Consider the following 20,994-nt stretch of genomic DNA (forward strand, 5'->3'; position numbering starts at 1 on the left):
GCAGGGCTGTGCGGGCCTCTTTATTGTTCCTGGGTGTGGAGCAGTATACACAGCGCGTGGCAGTCACTTGGCTGGTAAAATATCTCAATAAATAAACAAATAAGCAACATATACACTGAACAGGGAATATAAAAAAGCGGCTAGCGGGGCAGGCCATGGAGAGATAAAGAGCAGGAATGCGCGAGCAAGAATTCCAGGCTTCCTCGAAACAGTCACGGGAGGTCTGGGGTGGGAGGGGTCTTGGGTTCTTGTTCTGAGAGCCTTGGTCCAGTTTAAACAGGTTCTACAAGAATGCACTTCTGTTTTATTTAAAAATATACATTAAAAAAAGGCACTTAGAGGGAAATACAATCCAACGTATCCTTATAAATGCACTTCTGAATCTAGAGCTTTCCAAAAAGATCCCCCTTCCCAAAACCAAAACCCAGGAGGAGAATCCAATGGTGAGGAGATGAGGGCACAAAAGTCACTGGCAGGTAGGCTGGTGCCCATCCCATGGGTATCTCTGAGAAAGATGTGAACCTGGGTCGCTGTCCCTTGCCGTTGCTGTCCCCTCTGAACACTCAGCTGGGGCACTGGGGGCATGAGGAGCCACGAGCTTGTCCAGGTGCCAGAAGTCAGAGCCGCGGACGCATCCGGTTCCACTTTTGCCTGAGATGTGCAGGCAGGTCTGAAAGAGAAGGAGAAAGGGTGAGATGTTGCAGCATCTGACATTTGGGGAAGTACGGCCGTTCTCTGAGGGAGCCTGGGGCTGCGGGTATGGAGAGCTGGCCCTGAATCATTTCTACCACTCTCAGCTGCCCCACCCTGCAGAAGCTGGGCAGGTGCAGGGCTAGACCTCAGAGTTCCCAGGCCCTGGAGGGTCCACACAGTACAGTGTTGACTGAGGTTTCTGTCCTGCCCAGTCCCACAGTCATTCAGTCGCAAAGAAACACACAGAGGTCTACAGTCATCATAAACTGATTAGCCTATTAGCTCAGGCTTCTTATTAACTCTTTCTTAAGCCTTTTATTGGCCCATTATTCTTGTCTGTGTTAGTCACTTGGCTTGGTATCTTTCTTCAGCGAGGCATTCTCATCTTGCTTCCTCTCTGGGTGACGACTGCAGACTGACCTTTCCTCTTCCCAGAATTCTCCTGTTCTCTTCACCATGCCTCTACTTTCTGCCTGGCTACTGGCCAATCAGGGTTTATTAAAAAATAATACAAGTGACAGAATAAAAGACTATTGTCCCACAGAAGTAGAGCACCATATTCTTCTCAGGGCCACACATTGGCCCCCGAGAGAGACACCCACAATGGGTGAGGCTGCTGGGAGGCCACTGTAGGTGGTGGGCTGCCCAGAGCTGGGAGAGATGGGGTGAGGATCTGGAAAACAGACAGCTGCTGGGGAGGGCCATCAAGGCAGGTGGATTTCCCTTTGCTAATTCTTGGGAATCTATACTTAAACTTTATATAATGATATATAATTATCATTTATATATATGAAATAATATATATGAAATAAATAAAATATAAATGAAATAATGGTAGAGTCCCAAGAAGTTGCATTAATGTGCAGAAAACTTCTTTGAGCATCTCAACCCTTTTCCCCCAAAGTTTAAGCTGAGACCTAAAAGCACCATAGCTTCAACATCTGTATAGGCCTGGAGTTCATTTACAGTCTTTTGTGCATGGTGTGGGGCATACACGTGTGTACAGGTTGAGTGGAGAAAATGTGTGTGTGTGTGTGTGTGTGTGTGTGTGTGTAATGTGTATGATGTGTGTGATACTGTTTATGTGTAGTGTGTGATGTATATATAGTGTGTGTGGTGTGGTGGTATGGGATGTGTCTGTATAGTGTATCTGTGATGTGTGTATAGCGTACATGTGGTGTGTGTATAGCATGTGTGGTGTGTGATATATGTGTAGTGTGTGATGTATATATACAGTGTGTGTGTGGTATGTGATGTATGTGTATAGTATATGTGTGGTGTGTGTGTATATAGTATAAATGTGGTATATGTATGTGAGTGCATAAGATGTGTTGTCTGTATGCAGTGTATGGTATATGCTATGTGTGTATAATGTGTGTGTGGTATGTGACATGTGTACATAGCATATGCGTGCTGTGTATGAGTGACATACATGTGCAGTGAGGTGTGTAGAGTATATTGTGTTGTGTTTCTTGCTCACCCGGCTGTCACTGAGTTAAAACACTACTATCACTACAAGGCCATACAACTGGTTTTTAAGTCCCGTGAATCAGTGAAAATAGAGCCAATGAGGCCTGCCGCTAAATCCCGCTTACCAACTCTGCTCTGACTAGGATGTGGTGTGGGAACCTTCTGGGTGTTGCCTAGCACAGCCTCTACTGCTGCCGTTTCCTGCAGCATTCGATATGGGCAGCACGACAGACGTCATGCTGGCTGACAGAGCTGTGTTCACCTGTGAGGCAACACACTTACACATACATACATACATACATACATACATACACGGTCCTCTCTTAGTGAAGGCTGGTCTGGAACCACACTGCCTGGAAGGCAGTGTGTATAGACAGGTGACAGGACAGAAGACAGCTGTCCAGAAGACAAGGGAAGGGGCACCTGTGCTGGAGGGATGTCCCCGTCTTTGAGGTGGTTCTGACAACAGGTCTCCACCACTCATCCGTGCCCACCTTGAGTTCCCTGAGGATGTGCAGCGAGTTGCTTAGATGCTGGACTGAGGGTCAGAATGAGAGGGGGTGACCGCGTAGTCCAAGGTTGCATTACTGCCACGTGGTCCACAGAGGGGAGGAGACAGGAAGTGGCTCAAGCTGCTGTCAGCATCAACAGCACCCTGAAAGTGTCATCGGGGTGGGGGATGAAGTCACTAAGGGTGGGATCAGCCAGGTCTGCTGCGGCCACAGTAGGGGCTACATCTGACTTGTTACTGACCATCCAGAGCAGCACACCACACTGCCACGCCTGCACTGATGTGCAAGGGTCTCAGACATTCAGCCATACTGTTCCCAGGACCTGAACTCTGTGAGGGGCTTGTCAAAGCTCCCAAATCCCAAATGCGTTCCCCTGGAATCAGGACAACAATCTGGAAAGTCTAAAATTTTCCCTAAAATTAGGCACACACGCACACACACACACACACACACACACACACACACACACACACGTGTGCCTGCTAGCTCCCTCTTCCTCCCTCTCTCCCCTTTTTCAAGTTCAGAGTACTCCAAATATTTAAGCCTTTTAAAGTGGTCCCGGGCAGAGAGTCAAAGGCTGCTCTATTGGAGAATGTGGTTATAATTAGATAATTAATAGGGGCGGGGGGGAGAAAGCTAAATGGAAGCCTTCCTCAGTGGGAGGAAATAATTACAGCAGCTTTTGATATCTGAGCTGAGCCAGCCCACCAGGGGAAGCACAGGATAGTCCATGAAAAGCCCAGAATGGCAGGGGCTGTCCCAGTAGGGTACGTTTTGGGGTTGGCTTCATCTGCCGGAGGGGCCTGGGGCTCAGGCAGAAGCAAGTGGCAGGTTCATTAGTCTTCTTGACTGAGAGCCTCCCAGCCTAACCCCCTTGATGTCACCTTGACCCCCACATGTCTGTAGACATGGGCAAATGTAAAACATCTGGGCTCAAGATGGCCTCGCCACTGCAGGGCTACCCGCGCCCTGTGCATGGGCCTCCTGTGGCTCCCCCCCCCCAGCCCTGCCTGGCCCCAAGCAGGCTGCAGAGCTGCTATAGGTGGATGGAGAGCGGTGGTCCCTGAATCGGACCACTGGGTACTAAAACATCATAAGGGCCTCGTGCTGGCCAAAAGAAGGCATGCCACTTTGGCTGTGAAGTGTCCGTCTGTTCCATGTCTGCCCTTTCATCCCCCCCCCACTATTTCTTCCCTCCCTTCCCTTCCTTCCATCCATGCGCACACTCATCCATCCCCCAGCATGGCCTGAGTGTCTGGCATGTGCAAAGAATGGTGCCGGTGGCTGAGAAGCCTGAGATGAATCAGAGTCTGACAGCAGAAGAAACACATATATAAACTAGACACTGAAAACTGTCTCAAGGAAAGTTCAGGCCAGATGCTGCTGCAGAGGAAACTTAGCTGGACTGTCAGAAAAAGCACACAGTGTGCACATGCAAACACACATCCATACACACAGATACTCATGCACACACACGCATGCATACACACATGCACAATGCATGCATATGCACACACAGAGACACACATGAATGCACACACATGAATGCATACCCATATAAACACTCATGCACACACATACACATATATAAACATGCAAATAAACACACATGCACACACACATATATAAACGTACATGAACACACACATGCATAGTCACGTACACAGACACTCATATATGTGCACACACATATACACATGCACAAACACATGTGCATGTGTCATGCACACATGCACATGCATGTACACACATATACACATTCATAAGCACACACATGCATGCATACACATACACATAATAATACACACATGCATACACACATATATGTACATGCAGAACACAATACATACGCATAACGCATGCACATACATGTATGTGCGCACATGTATGCACACATGCATAAAAACACCTATATACACATGTATACACATACACATGCATGAGTGTGCACACATATGCACACACATGCATATGCCCATATGTATGCACACATGAACACACATATACACACAAGCATAGTACACATATATACACATACATACACTCATACACACATGATTGTTCACACACACATATATATATACACACATGTATAAAAACACACATGCATGCATACACATACACAAGCACATAACACATCTGGGTTTCTCATGTGGTGCCCCCAGAGGTGGAAGAGGAAGTGACCACAGAAACACAGGTGCAGCCATCATCTACAGCAGGAGGAAGCCCAGGGTTAAGGTATTAATTGACCCCTTTGCCCCTAGAAGGAGAAAAGGATGAACTTTGCTCCACTGGACCTTAAGGCCTTTCAGTTTGTTCGAATGGGTCAGCCCCTGCCAGCCTGCTCCTGCTGTCCTGCTTCTATGTCTTATACTGACACCCTGCTATCCCTAAAGCCAATGGCAGGCTGGGTAGGAGTCAGCTGGACTGGAAACTGGGGATGGCATCAGTGCACATGGGCCCCATTGCTCACCCCACTTGGGAAGCACTTGGGCTTCTAGAGAGTCCTATCTTCCAGTTGGGGCCCATTCTTTTCTGGATGAGTCTGGACACAATTTCTGAGTTGCCCACACCAACCAGCAATGGGGTGGTTGGAGAGAGGCAGGAAATAGCATCATCAATCAATCAGAGGTCCCTAAATCGGAGCAAGCAATGATCCAAGAAGACACATCATACACATGGGGTCAAGAGCAGAGATATCCATGAGGAGCACCCACGAGGAGGCCCCAGGGAAGGAGGTGGTCTGCTCTGCTCTGAAAGGGAAAGAGCAGGTTCAAAACTATCAAAAAAAGACTCTCGGGAGCTGGGTGGTGGTAGCACATGCCTTTAATCCCAGGGCTTGGGAGGCAGAGGCAGACGGATCTCTGTGAGTTTGAGACCAGCCTGGCCTACAGAGTGAGTTCCAGGACAGCTAGGACTCTTACATAGAGAAACACTTCACCCCTCAGCTTTCTGGAGCTTCCAAGGGTCTTTTTTTTCCCCTTTGAAAATAGGAAATGGTTTTAATCAAGGAGGTAATGAAAGTAGACATTAGGGAGCAAGTCCTGAGGTCAGACACTTCTGGGGAGCCTCCCTGTCCTGGAGATGGGTGTCAGCCATTAAGGAGAGAGATCACTCAGTCAATAGCAAAGCCTTCAGAATAAAGGGGGACTTGGATCTGGAAGGAAAAGGGAACCATGCCAAAAACGAAATTTCTGGATTCGAAGAAAAACCTATAGGAATTCAGACCCAAAAAGGAACAAGACCAGTCAGACTCACAGTGGCTTCCCAGTTGTGTCCCCTACCAGACAACAATTCTTGAAGTTCAGTCTTGGTGGGCAAAGTAGGCACCAGGGAGACTGGATGTCACAGCTATGGGACTGACGGGACCTTGCTTGGGTGTCCAGTTTCTGCCTCCACAAGTGTGACGAGAGACAGTACAGGTACCCCCACTACCAATTGGAGGGCGAGAAAGACGGGGGACCTGCAGAGTCACTGTGGGCTGGGCTGGGAGACTGACAGGGTCTGGAGCAGCCTCAGATTAGGATCCCTTCGGGTGCTGGTAACACTGATTGTGTCTTCGTGAGGTTGCAGCAGGAAAAGCCACCCGCAGGTGTTCGGGCTGGGTGGTCCATCTGTGAGCTGCCCCCGCCCCCACTAGAGCGCTGCCCAGGTTGCCCTGAAATTTGCAAGCTTCCTGCATCCCAAGTGCTGGGATTACAAGTGTGAGCCACCACTCCCAGAAGGTCAGTCTCTTAATTGCTGCAAGGCTCTATCTACCAAACCCAGCGGGGGACGGGGGGGCGGGGAGAACCTCGGGAACCCAGAATGGACCCGTGACTACCTGCCAGCTAAAATGTCTATTTACCAAACGTCTGTATGGGCCCATGTGAACAACTGAACTCGGCTCACAGTGGATTTAACAGAAGCCAAAGGGCAGTACTTTCTACCTTTGTGACTTCAACTATTTCCAAATGTAAGCAAGAAGGGTACATTTCCTGTTTTTTTTTTTTTTAACTCATGCCTATTTATTTTAGAGTCTAATTTTTTTGTTTATGTTTTTGTTTTGTTTTTCGAGACAGAGTTTCTCTGTAGCTTTGGAGCCTGTCCTGGAACTAGCTCTTATAGACCAGGCTGGCCTCGAACTCACAGAGAGCCACCTGCCTCTGCCTTCCTAGTGCTGGGATTAAAAACATGTGCCACCATCGCCCAGCCTTAGAGTCTAATTTTTACAGCCATTTTAGGTTGATAGCATGGAGATTCCTCATCTATACCCTGTACTCAATTACAGCCTCACTGCCACAAAACGCCAAACCCAGTCTGACACCAGAGCAATGGTACAAGACCCAAATGATAGAATGTTCATCCACGCATCTGCATTAAAAACCCTAAGGCATCAGCAAACCAAGTTAGACTTTTGTTGCTTTGGTTAATGTTGAAGGTAGGGTCTCAACACACAGACCAGGCTGGCCTTGAACGTTCAATCCTCCTGCCTCAGCCTTCAAAATGCTGGGATTACAAGTGTTGGCCTCAGCAATATTTTTAAGAATCAATTCCAAATGACCAAAAATGTTAAATTTATGAATTCACAACAGATAGCAAGCTACAGGGAACCTGGGGAAGGAGGGACAGTGAAAATCCCTACATCGAGGCCAGGGTGACAGGTGACAGGTCTACAGCTAGATCCTGGGCTGAACTCCAGCATCTACTCAAGAGTGGGGAGGCCTGGGGAGTGTGGTTCACCCTCTCTGGGCAAAGACACTAAGCAGGAGTAGTGATTGGCATTACTGTGTGGGAGCTCTGAGGCTCATGGGGACATTTCCTGCCAGTGCTCAAGCTGGCTGGGTGGCCATGATGGTGACAGTCTGGAGGGGAAGAGGCTCTTTCCTTCTCTATCTGGGGCCCTACACCAGATGTGGCTGTTTGAATGAGAATGGGTCCTGTATTTGACCCTTAGTGCTCCCCACATTGGTGGAATTATTTGGATTAGGAGGTGTGGTATTGTTGGAGAAGGTGTGTCACTGGGGGTAGGCTTTGAGGTTTCAAAAACCCATGCCAGGTCCAGTCTCTCTCTTCCTCCACCTCCATTCTCTCCCACTTCCTTCTCTCCCCTTCCCCCATCTCCTTCTCTGCCTACTGCATGGAGGATCAGGATGTAAAACTCTCAGCTACGGCTCCAATGCCATGCCTGTCTGCTTCCCACCAAGATCACCGTGGACTATGGAGCTGTAAACACATCCCCAGATAAACACTTTCTGCTAAGACCATAGTGTTTCATCACAGCAACAGATCTGTAACCAAGACCCTTGCCAAGAGCACCTGATTTGCACTTAGTTGATATGGGGGGGGGGCACATTGAAGAGATCAGAGAGGACCTAGCAGCTCGCAGAGCTCAGAACAGGGCCTCCCACCATGACCGGTGATCAGCAGCTTCCTACTGCAGGAGAGTGGTAGGCCTGGACCCTGGTGGACTGAGAACAGCTCAGGGAGAGCCATGAGCAATGGTGGAAAGACAGTGGCAGCTTCACGCTTGAGTGAGGGGGGGGGGGAGGGCGGGCAGGGAACACAAGTCCTATCTGCTGGTCTCATCCTCCATACTGTAGGGAGACAAAAGAGCTGCAGAGTACTGAGCCGTCACCTTCTACAGAAGGACGGAAGGACAGCAGAAGAGCTGTTGGTGAAGACCAGACTGACGTTATTAGGCTGAGAGAAGACACTGATGACTCTGCCCTCAAGCCAGCTTCCTTCCCCACCCTGAGGGGACCTCTAAGACCCCAAGATCAGGTCTGTGCTGACATGTGTGCCTTCTCAAAGCTGGCCGCCAGAGCGCTTTACCCAACTTGACAGAGAGGTGGAAGGAGCCCTGGGTAAGAGGAGCCCCTTCCCCCATCAGGCAGCTGCAGGCCTCAGACTGGCACACCAGACCCATAGTGAGTCTGAATTCTGCTGCCTGACCCGAGAGCCTGTCAGCTGTCATCTGGGGTCCCAGACCCCACCTGTGAAGAGCAAAATTTCCAGCTCTTCTAGGCTGCTTCTGAGCATGCGGAGTTTGGCGTTCATATCCAGTAGCAGCCCAGCCCTGTTGAGAGGTGAACGGAGACTGAGACAGCCCATGTCACACAGGTTAGACTGAGGAGACAGCCCACATCACAGGAAAAGCTAGAGTAGTTGCAGAAGCAAGGTCGTGGGCATTTCTCTGTTCCTTGTCTGGGCCTGGCCCCACGGTGGGCCCCAACCTGAGATTGTGCCAGCCAGTTTCAAGGATCCTAGACATGGAGGCCATGTTTTCTCACGCAGCCTCGCGTGGGCCACGTGGTGGACACTGCTGGCCACCCTGAGGGATCATTCATCTGAAACCGGCATGCACTGGGATGCTGGAGATAAGCCCTGAGTCACCTCCCTTAGCTGAAAGGCTTCATTCCCCAATGGGTGAGAGCTTCAAGGAGAGCGCTGAGCCTCTGAGGGGGAACCAGCTCTGGGCAGCCTCAGGCTCGCTGCCAGCCCCGACCTCCACACACACTCACCCCTGTCGCTGTCTCCCCCAGAAAGCTGTCCTTTTGACAAATGCCTGTGCACAGCCAGGGAGGAAGCCGCGTGTTTTCCTTCTAACGGTAGAATCTTCTTCCATTCCAGATCCTCACAGCCAACTCAGCTGAGAGCAAGGCCCGGTGGGTCAGAGACAGCAAATAACAGTGGACAAACAGGCTGCCTCTCAAGAGCCGCAAGCCACATTAACCTGGATCCTTAGGGCTCTGGCAAGTCAGGAGGAATGGGCCAGCTCCCTTGCTGGATGCTGGGTACTAGGAACTGGGTGCCAGGTGCTGGGTGGGAGTGACCAGTGGAGATTTAAGACGGTAAATGTGGGTGTGTAACAGTTGGGCCTCCTCTCCTCCTAGACAATATGCCTGCCCACTCGTACCTCTGAGCGCTCTCTGGGTGACTTGGGTAGTGGGGAGGTCATATAGGTAGAGTGTAGAGCCCCAAGACTGGCCTTGAAAACCGATGGGTCTGAGTGAGCTTCTGAAAGAGACCGTGGGAGGAGTTTGAAGATGGGGGTAGGGGGCACTTCTACGGGATGAAGGATGTCTGTGGGGCCACGGAGCGGGGACAGAGACAGGCTGTTCTTTCTCTGAGGCAAATGAAAATTGCAAAGCAATGGGCCTTCTGGGATTCATTTGTTTTTATAGTTTCCTCTGGGTGGCTGTGCCCGGGCCCCTCACAGGAGGTTCCTACCCTTCAAAGGGCTATTGTAGCCCTCGCCTACCTGAAGTCGTGGCTGTGTGGTCTCCTTTGTGGGCTCCTGGAGAGCTGGGCCAGAGCTCAGCTGTGTATCTCATCAGATAATGAGGAGACCGTGACACTAGCCACAGCGCTCAGCAAAGTTGGCCAGACAGAGACGGGGAGTGGCACTGATAGAGGAGGGGGTCTTTTAACCCTCTACGATGTCACACTTCTCTACCGCCATGGGTCATTAACCCATGGGTGATATCGCATCTCCTCCTGCCTGCATGAAGCTCTCAGAGTCCCGGGAGGATGGCGGTCTCCAAAACCCTGCCAGGTTCAAGGTGGGGCTCAGAAATACGTGCGCCATGTTGGAACTGGCTGCTCTGGTTCTGCTTCAGATGGGGTGGCCTTGGGAAGGGTGACCCCAGTGCACCTGTGATGGTGAAGGTTCTGTGTATTTTGAAGATCTCTGGGTGACAATATTTTGGCACTCTTGAGCCCACACAGGAGAGTCATTTGCAGGGAGGATTAGGGGGAAGGCGGGCATAGGTGTCCAGACAGGTCTTCCCCGCCTCTTCTCTCTCTCTAGTGCCATGACCATGCATGTATATGGCCTGAGCTTGCCTCGTGTGACAAACGGGACCCCCACCATTGTTCTCATTCCCACTTTCCCTCACACTTTCTCATTGGACTTGATTCCCTCCTCCAGGGACTCCAGGCTGACTTTTTGGAATGGCCTGACCACATTGTCCAAAACAACCAGAGAAGTTGGCGTCTCTCCCAGTGTCACTGCACAACCACTCTCTAGCCACCACCGACTGATGACCCCACATCCTGGGAGCTCGCCCTGTCCCTTTGTCCATCTGGTGGGAGCTGCCATACACCCCTGTTTTACTGTCAGCCTCCTACTCGGTGACACCTGACTTTTCTTCCTCAGAGGCCATTGAGAGGCTGCAAAGAGGGGCATTCCTCTGCCTCAGAACCCCAGTGAGTCAGATCACCAGAGAGGAGTTGACCCCTTTCCAAGCCCCGTGGCTTCCACATGCAGGAACGACTTCACCAGTGAATTATGACTTCCTCAGATGTCACAGAATCAGCTCCCACATAAAGCCCAGGGGAGGGAAAGGAGGATGAAAAACTGCCCCATCCCAGTCTGGTGGGGACAGAGACTCCTTCAGGGACCATCTAGTCAAACATTGTCATCTCAGAGACAGAGAGAACACGGGACACAGGTGGGCTAAGACGGGCAGCCAGAGCACAAGTCTTGGCCGGAAACACTATTTCACAGGCAAGACGCCTGACACGTAAGAGCAAACTCTGGGGCGTTAACTGAGCAAATGCATTCAGGGGGAGCTAAGGAACACCTGCTCGCCCCCTGCGGCAGCACCAGCTCAGCAGAATCTGAAGGACAGCTGTATGCATGCAGCATGCAGAGATGACCACAGCTGGGACCATGTTGAACCAGCTCTCTGCGCACTTGGGGGACAGACAGTACAGCAAATTTACAGCAAACATGCCGTTAGCATCCCAATGAAGCAGGCATGTAAGTCCACTCAGGACTGCAGTATTGTGGTATGGAGCACAGTCAAGATACATTCCAGACACACAGTTGCTGTGGAGCACGGCAAGGTCTGGAAAACCCGCAACACTACCTGAAGACGGGGCAAGAAGGTCAAGGACAGAGAAATGAGGTCCAGTCAAGCAGGCGAGGGTGAGAATCTGGGGTGAGCCAATATCATTTTGGTGAGGGACCAGAGAGACATGGGACCCTATATAACACCATGGGGATGGAGGTGAGTGTTGCAGGCATGGGCATATTTGATATGTTTTGTAGAGTTAAGTCAGGTCAGAAGACATGTGCCCCAGTGAAGAGAGATCCCTTAATGGACCAGAAGATTGGGGATACAGACTCAATTGGGCCAGTGGGGAGTCAAGAGGCCACACTGATTAGCTCACACAGACCTAATCTGGGTAACTTGCTGCACTAGGATTTGAACCTGGGTCTCCAGGGTCCAATTCTGCAACTTTATGCTTCCTGCCTATGATAGAACTCACAGAGCAAGCTGAGAAAAGTGTCTGGGAAGGAGCATTCTTGTAGGAGGTAAGGTGGGAACCTACTGCAAGAGGCATTAAAGAGGCATTCAAGCAGGCAGGTAGTAGCCCCTTCTGTCCAGAGGGTTGGGCCCGCAGTACAAAATGAAGAAGGACCAAAGGCTGGACTGTACGAGTAGGAGGGAGGAACAGAGAGGGGAAGATGACTTAGGAACAGTCTGAATGGGTGCAACAGAGAATGTATCCAGACCCTGGTGGCTGACAACTTGGTCCTCTTTCTGTGTCAAGCGCCGTGCTTTGTTTGGCTGAAGGCATGTGACACTCTCACCAAGGAGGTGATTGGAGTCCACATTTTAACATGACCCCCCACCCCCGAGGTCCTGCAAGTCAGTGCACAGCCCCATTAGCCAAGCGGAGGAAGAAAAAGCAGGGAGGCAGAAGCAGGCGTCCACAGTGCTCAGAGACACAGAGCCAGGAGAGCTGGGGAAAGGCTCTGTGAGTGTCTCCCCGGGCAAATGCCCTGTCACCTCACAGCACTTGCATGAAGTAGAGACATCCAGAAAAATGTTTATAATTGTTAAATATGAATTAATATTCCTGGATTAAAATCCCATGTTCATAAGTGCTGAGCTGCTGAAATGAGTTTTATGCATTTATTTTGCTTTCCAAGTGTTTTTTAAATAGGGAAACGATGACTCTGCATTTTCCTAAACAGTGAATCTGCTCATAAGTAGAAAGTGAGAAGAATGGATGGTAGCACATCTGTATGCATCCCTGGTCCTGTTTCTAGAGAAGAAGGCCTTGGTGGGAACCAATTATGGATACAGAATGATCCTGGTTTCTAGAACTCTGGGAGTCAAGGTGAGAACAAAGAGAACCATGTACTTAGTAACAGCAAGCAAAACACCCTATGTCCTTAGTGTCAGTTCCTGGAACACCCACCTAGCTCTGTGGGTATGGCTTTCAGGGCAATCACTCCTCAAAGAACTGTGGACATGGTTCCAAGGATGACAGGTACCCTACTGACCAAACAAATGACATCCTTGGTGGTCTTGCCTCTCTGGCCCATGGGGAGATCACATCGGCTTTTGTCCAGGATGCCCACCTACAGAAAGGGTCAACTTCCCTCCTACAGCATCTCCGTCAGTGTTTCCTCTGTCTATCTTACCTGATGGCATACATAAGGGTGGGACCACCCTCCCCTGGGGCCTCCATGGAGGCACAGGCTGAGTTGGGCCCACTTCCATGTAGGGATCTCTCCGCTCCTACATGCCAATACCTCAGGGACAGGTTGGTGTGTCTCCCTCTGCAATCCTTGTCTCATCTGTAAAATGGGCAGTGCAAGCTTCCCGGAAGCCAAGGAGAAGACACCTAGCATGTGACTGATGTCACTGCAGGTTAAGAGCTCTGTAGGACCCATGAGTCCTAGAGCAGCTTCTAACAAAAGAGGCCAGCCGCCCATGAAGGAGGAGTGCTGCCCCAGGTCACATACGCTGGCTTCTCTGGGATTCTAGGTACCTGTTCCTCCAAGATAACGTAATACCAGAGATCACAAACGTCTGAGTGCAAGCAGAATTTTCCCTGGAAGCCATGACTTAATAGAAAGCATTGACTATACAAAACAAATATAGCATTCTGCTCTTGGTAGAGAAAGCAAGGACCGAGGGGGAGAGGTTGTCAAAGAACAGACCTTAGGACTTTCATGCCTTGGTATCACACAGAAGTGACCTATAGAATCATCCCTAGGTATGCCAGGACCCCCAGAGAATACCAGACTTGTGAGTGCTTAAGTCCCTCACGAGAAATGGAACGGTATTTGCAGAGTGCCCACACATCCTCCTGTAGATTTCAATAAAAGAGGTTTCTGTGCTTTGACCAAAAAATGTCAATAGACTTTACATCATTTCTTGATGGCATAGAGCATAGAGCCCCTACTATAATAGAACTGCTATGTATGTGGCTGTTAATGCTACATGGACAGACAAAATCACTTTCAAATGTTTCCAATCCTAGATAGGTAGAATTTGTTTATAGGCAACAAGCACATACGCATATGTACGAATATATATGTGTGTGTATGTGTGTATTACATGTGTGAACTCATATATCTGAAACACCATGTGTAAAGGCATACACATGCATGTATACACATACATATACATGCACACACATGCACACACATTTACATATACACACTCACACATGTACACATATAGGCTTATATATACATGCATGGTACACACACACACACACACACACCGACACATTTCTTCTCTAAGAGGGTAACTTATGCCTCGTTTGCTCTCGTCATTATTTACTGAGCTCATGGGTTGGGGCAAGAACTTGAAACTCTCATGGTCCCAACTAGTTCACCACCAGGAAGTCACTGTGGATACCGGAACCTGAATCAGTCAGTCAGACCCAGTGCCTCTTCTTGGCTGGCTTCCGCATCCCTCCCCTCTCTGTCCCTCTGGGAGGGACATCCACAGGTCTGCTGACACTAGGAAGGTGGAGTGTATGTCCAAGGAGAGCAGTTATTTTGAAGACCGTAAGTGGCCACTGACTGTCTAAGACCCCCCCCCCCCCCCAGTTTCTTTGTCTCTGATGGACTTGGCCTGGGAAATCATTTATGGGACTCTTAGATCCACAAAAACATGTCTTCACATATTTTGTTCTATTGAGAGGGACAATATTCTTAAGTTTGGAAGCCTAAGGTGACTTTTATCAGAATGGCAGCAACGCTCAAAGCCTGAAATACCAAACAAAATCTTGGAACCAACAGAGCAGAGGCACTACCTGGGGTATCCAAGCTACAAACTTCACGAGAAAACCAGGGCTGCTCTATGTCAGAACCAACCCTGTCCTAACTGCCCATTAAAAGTTTTTAATTAAGAGTTGAACTCTGTATTAACATTCTATAGTCAATTCTTTTGCCAAGACGGATTCCATGAATATGCAAAAATGGTTTTAATGTCGATTTTATAAGCAAGTTCAGCCATCTACTCTAAGGACTTGATCCAAAAATTCACCTTCCCTCCCAGGTTCCCTTTAATCAAGCTTGGTCAGTAAGTAGATGTGATGCAGATGTCCTGCGCGGCTTTGAAGAATTCAGGTTGAATTCACTTTAAACAAAACACTGCCCCGCAATCAAATAAAAACGGATGAAAGTAAACCAAGAGGGGGAAGAAAATCAACAAAACCCTCACCCGAGGCAGGACTCTGAAAATAAGGTAATAAATCTGTACCACAGATAAAAACTTGAAATAATACTTATGGAAAGCGCAAGACAGCCAGAGCTTTTCTGCCTTCTAATCTTGTGACTTTAAGGAAATCTGATCTCTCCAAGCCACGTCCTGGGCTCACATGAAGTCCTGGCCAAACCCTGGCACGATCTGATCATTTGTGAAAACTGGAGTAAGAAGTGCCTTCCACAGCTGAGCGCTTGGGGCGTGGATCTTAAAAGGCTCATTTTATCCATCTCTTTTGGAGGACCCGCATCTCATTAACGCGATCATCTCTGTACTGGCAAGAATTTTCAGGAGGACGTGGGAGACAGCAATGCATTCTGGGATTGCTTTCCCTCTCAGCAGTGCGGTTCTGTCAGAGTGCGTTAGGCCTCCCTGCAACAACAAACAAGCCCTTGAATCGCGAGGTTTAGTGTGGCATTCTTTCGATTCTGGCTGATTGGGGTTGGCGCGGCTCGGCTCTCTCTACACAGTCAGGGTGGGGCTCAGGCTGCACTTCAGAATCGTACGGGCTTCACCATGCGTCATTTTCAGGAACTTGGGACAGCAAGAGACAGTGACACATGCCGGTTCTTCCGTGCTTTAGGCAGGATACCCCAGCACCACTTCCTCCCAAGGCTCATTGGTTGGAACCAGTCACATGGCCCCACCCAACATCAAGGAGATCCAAGAAATCAGAAGAAATTCAACTTGTGGGTGTTCCCTGGAATCTACAAGGGCTAAGTTTCAAACGCAGATCTGTGTCAAACAGAAAATAATATATAGACAGAATCTGAGGCATTATCAAACTTAAGCAGTGGTTCTCAACCTGTGGGTTGCAAGCCCTTCGGGAGTGACATAACACATAGCCTGCATATCAGATATTTACGTTATGATTCATAGCAGTAGCAAAATTACACTTATGAGGTGGCAATAAAATAATTTTATGGTTGGGGGGTCACCGCAACTTGAGGAACGGGGGGTCACATGCATGAGGAAGGCTGAGAAACCACTGCCTGGTGTCCGGATTTGATGCCTGCAAACTCATACGGCCAAATCATGTGTGGGTGAGCCCCAGGTGTTAAGGTGTGGCAGACGGACACTTAATGAACCCTGAAAAACCTCATTATTAAAACGTTCGTGAAAGTTATAAAGTAATGCAGATAAAAAAAATCTCAGAAAGATGCACAGCGACATTTATGTTTTGTTAATCTTTTCTTTCCTCAGTTTTAAATTATCTCTTTGCAAATTTTATACAAATTTGCAAATTTTATACAAATTTTGGTTCACACTTTCCCCAAGCCCCTCCCACATGCACCCTCTTTCCTTATCCATCCAGAATTATGCCTTAAAAAAAAACAACTCACTGAGTCTAATTCACATTGCCCAAATAGTCTTGTATTTGTGGTTATCCCTGAGCATGGTCAAACTGCCACAGGCCATATCCTTCAAGAAGAAAAAATAAATGGCCCTACCAACTCTATCAACAGCCATATGTCCTCAGCAAGAGACTTGACTTCCTTCATGTGCACCTCACCTCTCCGCACTGGGAGTTTGGCTTGGCGTCCATCTGTGCAGGCTGTGTCCTGTCTCAACTGCTGGAAACAAATGCAACTGCCCTGTGTATCTGGGAACACAGTTTCCTTGTCACAGTCTACTGCCCCTGGCTCTTAATGTCTTTCTGCCGCGACCACCAGCCCCTTCCACCATGGTCCGTGAGCCTTGAGAGGAGGGGGTGTGACCCAGGTGTCTTTGGAGCTGAGATCGCCACCATCTCCCATTCTCGACACTCTGGCCAGTTTTGGGTGTTCATCACCACCTCCTACAGCAGGAAGCTTCTCTGATGGATGTCCAGAGATGCGTTAATCTACAGGCAGAGAGGTAAGTCATTAAAAGTGGGTTTAATACCATGTCTACTTGGCAGAATCACAGGGGAAGGCTCTCCCTGAGGGTCCGTGATCTCTCTACTCATGGGTTCATTGGCAATTAACAGTGCCATGTCTGGGTTTTTTTTTTTTGTTTTTGTTTTTTTTTGAGACAGGGTTTCTCTTGTGGTTTTGGAGCCTGTCCTGGAACTAGCTCTTGTAGACCAGGCTGGTCTCGAACTCACAGAGATCCGCCTGCCTCTGCCTCCCGAGTGCTGGGATTAAAGGCGTGCGCCACCACCACCAGGCCCATGTCTGGGTTTTGATGGTGTGGGACTCTTCAGGCCTCACCCCTGTTTCGTCAAGATGCCGTGGAAGAGAGGAAGAGCAGACATCAGGTACAGCTGGGCTGGGAGGCCCTCCCTCTGTGTTCTCTCCATCCTCAGGGGATGGCTCACCTGTGTCCACTCAAGATGACGTTGGTGTCACTGTGTGGCTTCAGGAGGCTTGTACTGGTTGGAAAACTCTGGCCATTGTTCATAGTCCCAGGCTTTGATGAGCGGGTCTCTTTCGTCCATGCATGAAAATTACAAGTAGCTTGAATGGATTAGCCTTGTGCTGTATTTCTTGTGTCCCTGACACCCTTAGACTAGACAGCTATGGGATATTCAAGCATGTTCTGAGATCTCCTGACATAATCACTCTGTTCCAAGTGTTCCAGGGCAATAACAGCAGAAGCCAGCTTTCTCTCTGCCCCTCTTGGTCACTGCTGCAGTAGTGGAGTTTTGGTGGCTTGAATAGGCAAGGCCCCCATACACTCATGTATTTGAATGTTTGACCTATAGAAAGTGGTACTATAAGGAGGTGTGCTCTTGTTGGAGGAGGTGTGTCACTGTGGGGGTGGACTTTGAGGCCTAATGTGCTCGAACTATGCCCAGGATGGGAAACAGCTCACTTCCTGTTATCTACAGATCAAGATCCAGAACTCTCAGCTCCTCTCCAGTACCATGTCTGTCTGCATGATTCCTTGCTTCCCAAAATAATGATAATGAACCAAACCTTTGACACCATAAGGAAGCCCCAAGTAAATGTTTTCCTTTATAAGAGTTGCGAGTCAAGGTGTCTCTCCACAGCAGTAGAAACCTAAGACCGGGGTGAAGCTGCAGAAACAGTGTTGGGGATTTCTGTGTGACTATTCTTACTGGCATCAGAGCACAAATGCTCACCTCTTCTCCCTTCGCATTCCCACTCCCCATTCCCTGCCAACCTCCTCAGACCCCAACTCATCCACATTGCGCCACTGGCCAGATATTCATCACGTTAGGATGGAGTCTCACAGACACCTCCCACCCCTGTCAAGCAGAAGACATCCCAGAAGCCTCCCGGGATGAGGGATAAGGTGAGCTCACGATGGGGAGAGAGAGCAGTGGAGCCATAGGTTCTCATCACCTGCGCGTCTACAGCATCTGAGAATTAGAATTCCCCTGCAAGTCTTGGGCGGAAAGCAGAGAACCGCGGGTAGCATTTTAATTATTTGACGGCTCTGGAAAGAAAACACTGTCTCCCTAAATGGTCTACCTGGAGCTCAGGGTGGAAGAATTGTGTGGTTAGAGACACAGTGAGCCCTGGGAAGAGCTCAGCCACAGGCGCCGCAGTCATGGGTCCATAGTGCCTCTCCATTCTCAGCCTGGAGCACAGTCACAGACGGTCTGGACAGGCATTAGAACGCGGGTTCCGTTCTGTTTGGTTAGGATAAAGCTCAGTAAATGTTTGTCTTCATGGAGAAACACCCAGTGATGTGACTTTTAGCCGGAAACCCACAGATCAGCCCCCTCTATGACACAACCCCCTGGCTCCCCACAGTGCTCCTCCCCTCCACTTCCCTGGAGGCCTCAGTGCGGTTCATGGCATGGCGTGCTGGATTCCCAGGGACCCCAGCAGTGAGTCCACAGCACCATTCTCAACGACAGTGATGGAATCTAAACTGGTACCAAACCCCAAAGACAGCGGGGAGGCACAGGATGTAGACCTGGATACCTACATGTCATGCAAGTAGGAGATGCTCAAAGCACCGGGAGGTGAGAAGTGAGCCAGTCATAGATACTAATCTCCAGCCACCACTGAGGCGGCTCTAAAGCTACAGAGGCCGTATCTCTATCCTCCTCCATTCACTGCATGAAGCAGGCCAAGTCGGCTAGCAGTTATCGGGGGGGGGGGGGTACCACGTAAATCCCTGGAAGTGGCCACTAGCTACAGGAGCTGGACTTCTGACTCCGTAGAGCCCTGCCACTGCCCAGGACATAGAACCAGCGATGTGAGACAGGAAGTGGGCACTGCTCTGAAGACCAAGCCAGAGAGACCTAGTGAGAGGACACAGTCTGGCTAGGATGGCTTAACCTCTGCCCATCTGCTTGATTTGGGCAGGATCTTCAGACTTCCAGGAGCAAAGAGTAAGGAAATGATGTTCCCGGGGGAAGAGGTGCCTCCAAGCGCATCTACGTTGTAAATGAATGACAAACAAGCTCCTATCTTCTCTTGGCCTCCACCTCTACTGTCTCCCAAGGAGCTAGATGGACCTACTAAGTGATGGATGTGGGGGAAAACATGCTTGTGTCTGCAGCTCACACAGGGCTCCTCCTCTGGGAGGACTGAGCAGTCTGCTGAGAACCCAGTTCTTTTAGCACTTTGCTAGCTCTGGGGGAAGAGGCCCTTCTTATCAGGGGACATTTCTATTATCTTAGCCACATATCAAACACCCAAACAGACAGAAGGAACTATCCATTCCCTTCCCCCAGCTCTGCCCTGGGGCCTGTGCAATGGAACCACAACCTTTAAGTCTACTCATGAGTCATTCCAGGCCTAGAATCTCGTTTTGAACTTAACCCTCAGCATCCTTAGCGTGGCTAGGGAGGGCAGTTTCAGAAGCCAGCTTTGAAGGTCAGTATGGATGCCAGGTAAAGCACAGGAGAGTCCCTGGGCTGGGTGGGACCTCCCACCCCTCCATCTGGGATGGGGCACAGGATCTCACTTCAGTAGCAGGAGGCAAGGAGAACTGAAGGTGGCCCTGGGTAGCAGACCCCAAGGCAGTGATGAGGAGATATGGGTGATGATGAAGGTAAGGCCCCACATCTTCCCCCAAGCACTGTGAGTATCCACAGTACCTTACTTCTAGGGAGGAGCTAGGCTGCCCAGCTTCATCCTAAGACTCCCGAAAGGAGGGACGTGGCTGGGAGGGTGTCGGATAAACAGGGTGGTGGAGGCCATTAATGCTGGGTGAGACAGATCAAAACCAGAACTGGCAGCCTTATCAGCTGTCAGTCACTGGAGTCCTGAAGATGCAAAAGCCACAGTTACTCACATCTCACAGCTGGGAAGGCAGAAACAAGCCCCTCTACTGCCTTGCAAGGCGGAGCATCCCCGTCCTTCCCCAGGGCCCTCTCAAATGCCCATGGAGCCAGGAATACTTTTTATCCAGCTCCCTCAGTGGGCTTCAAACTCCTCCAGAGCCAGACCTCTAGAAAATTCTTTGTTTCAAGTGCTAAATGTTTTTCCTGATATGTCTTCAAAATCCCACACCTTCTGGCTTTGCTGGAATTAGGGAAGAGGGGTGCTGAAAGCCGCTGGGCAATCTCTGCCTCGCGGTGCGTATAGCTCTGTGTCCTCTATCCTCTTGCTCTTCCCACTCTGTCTTTTCTCGCCTGATTTTTCCTGTTTAATGTCAAGTAAGCCAGCCTGGCTCCTCGGGGACCCGCAGCTGCAGAAGAAAGCAGGAGTGGATTTTAAATCAGCAGAGAATTTTAGAAGTGAGTCAAATGGAAAAAAAGAGCTGGTATGTGACCCTGGGGCTCTGCTGCTCCCACCAAGTGCAAAGCACCCACCCTGTACATAGATGCCCTGCACGCATGGATCTTTGTGTGCAAAGAGCTCTGTGTGTGCAAAACTCCCACTGGGGGCATGGAGTCCTGTGTGCACAGC

The 20,994-nt window shown here is 49.6% G+C and overlaps 1 protein-coding gene across 1 annotated transcript in view; it reads right to left on the minus strand.

Annotated features, from left to right (window-relative positions):
* Nucleotides 1-464: 464 nt before the first annotated feature.
* Twist2 (twist family bHLH transcription factor 2) overlaps nt 465-20,994 on the minus strand; it is a 55,837-nt gene continuing 35,307 nt past the window's right edge. Inside the window, exon 2 of the mRNA XM_041650910.1 lies at nt 465-670. The gene's annotated coding sequence lies outside the window, so the exon portion shown is untranslated. The remainder of the gene's footprint in view (nt 671-20,994) is intronic.

Source organism: Microtus oregoni, unplaced genomic scaffold (genome assembly GCF_018167655.1).
Source record: "Microtus oregoni isolate MIOR12 unplaced genomic scaffold, Mior012 000004F_ref0000308, whole genome shotgun sequence".
NCBI classification, from domain to species: domain Eukaryota; kingdom Metazoa; phylum Chordata; class Mammalia; order Rodentia; family Cricetidae; genus Microtus; species Microtus oregoni.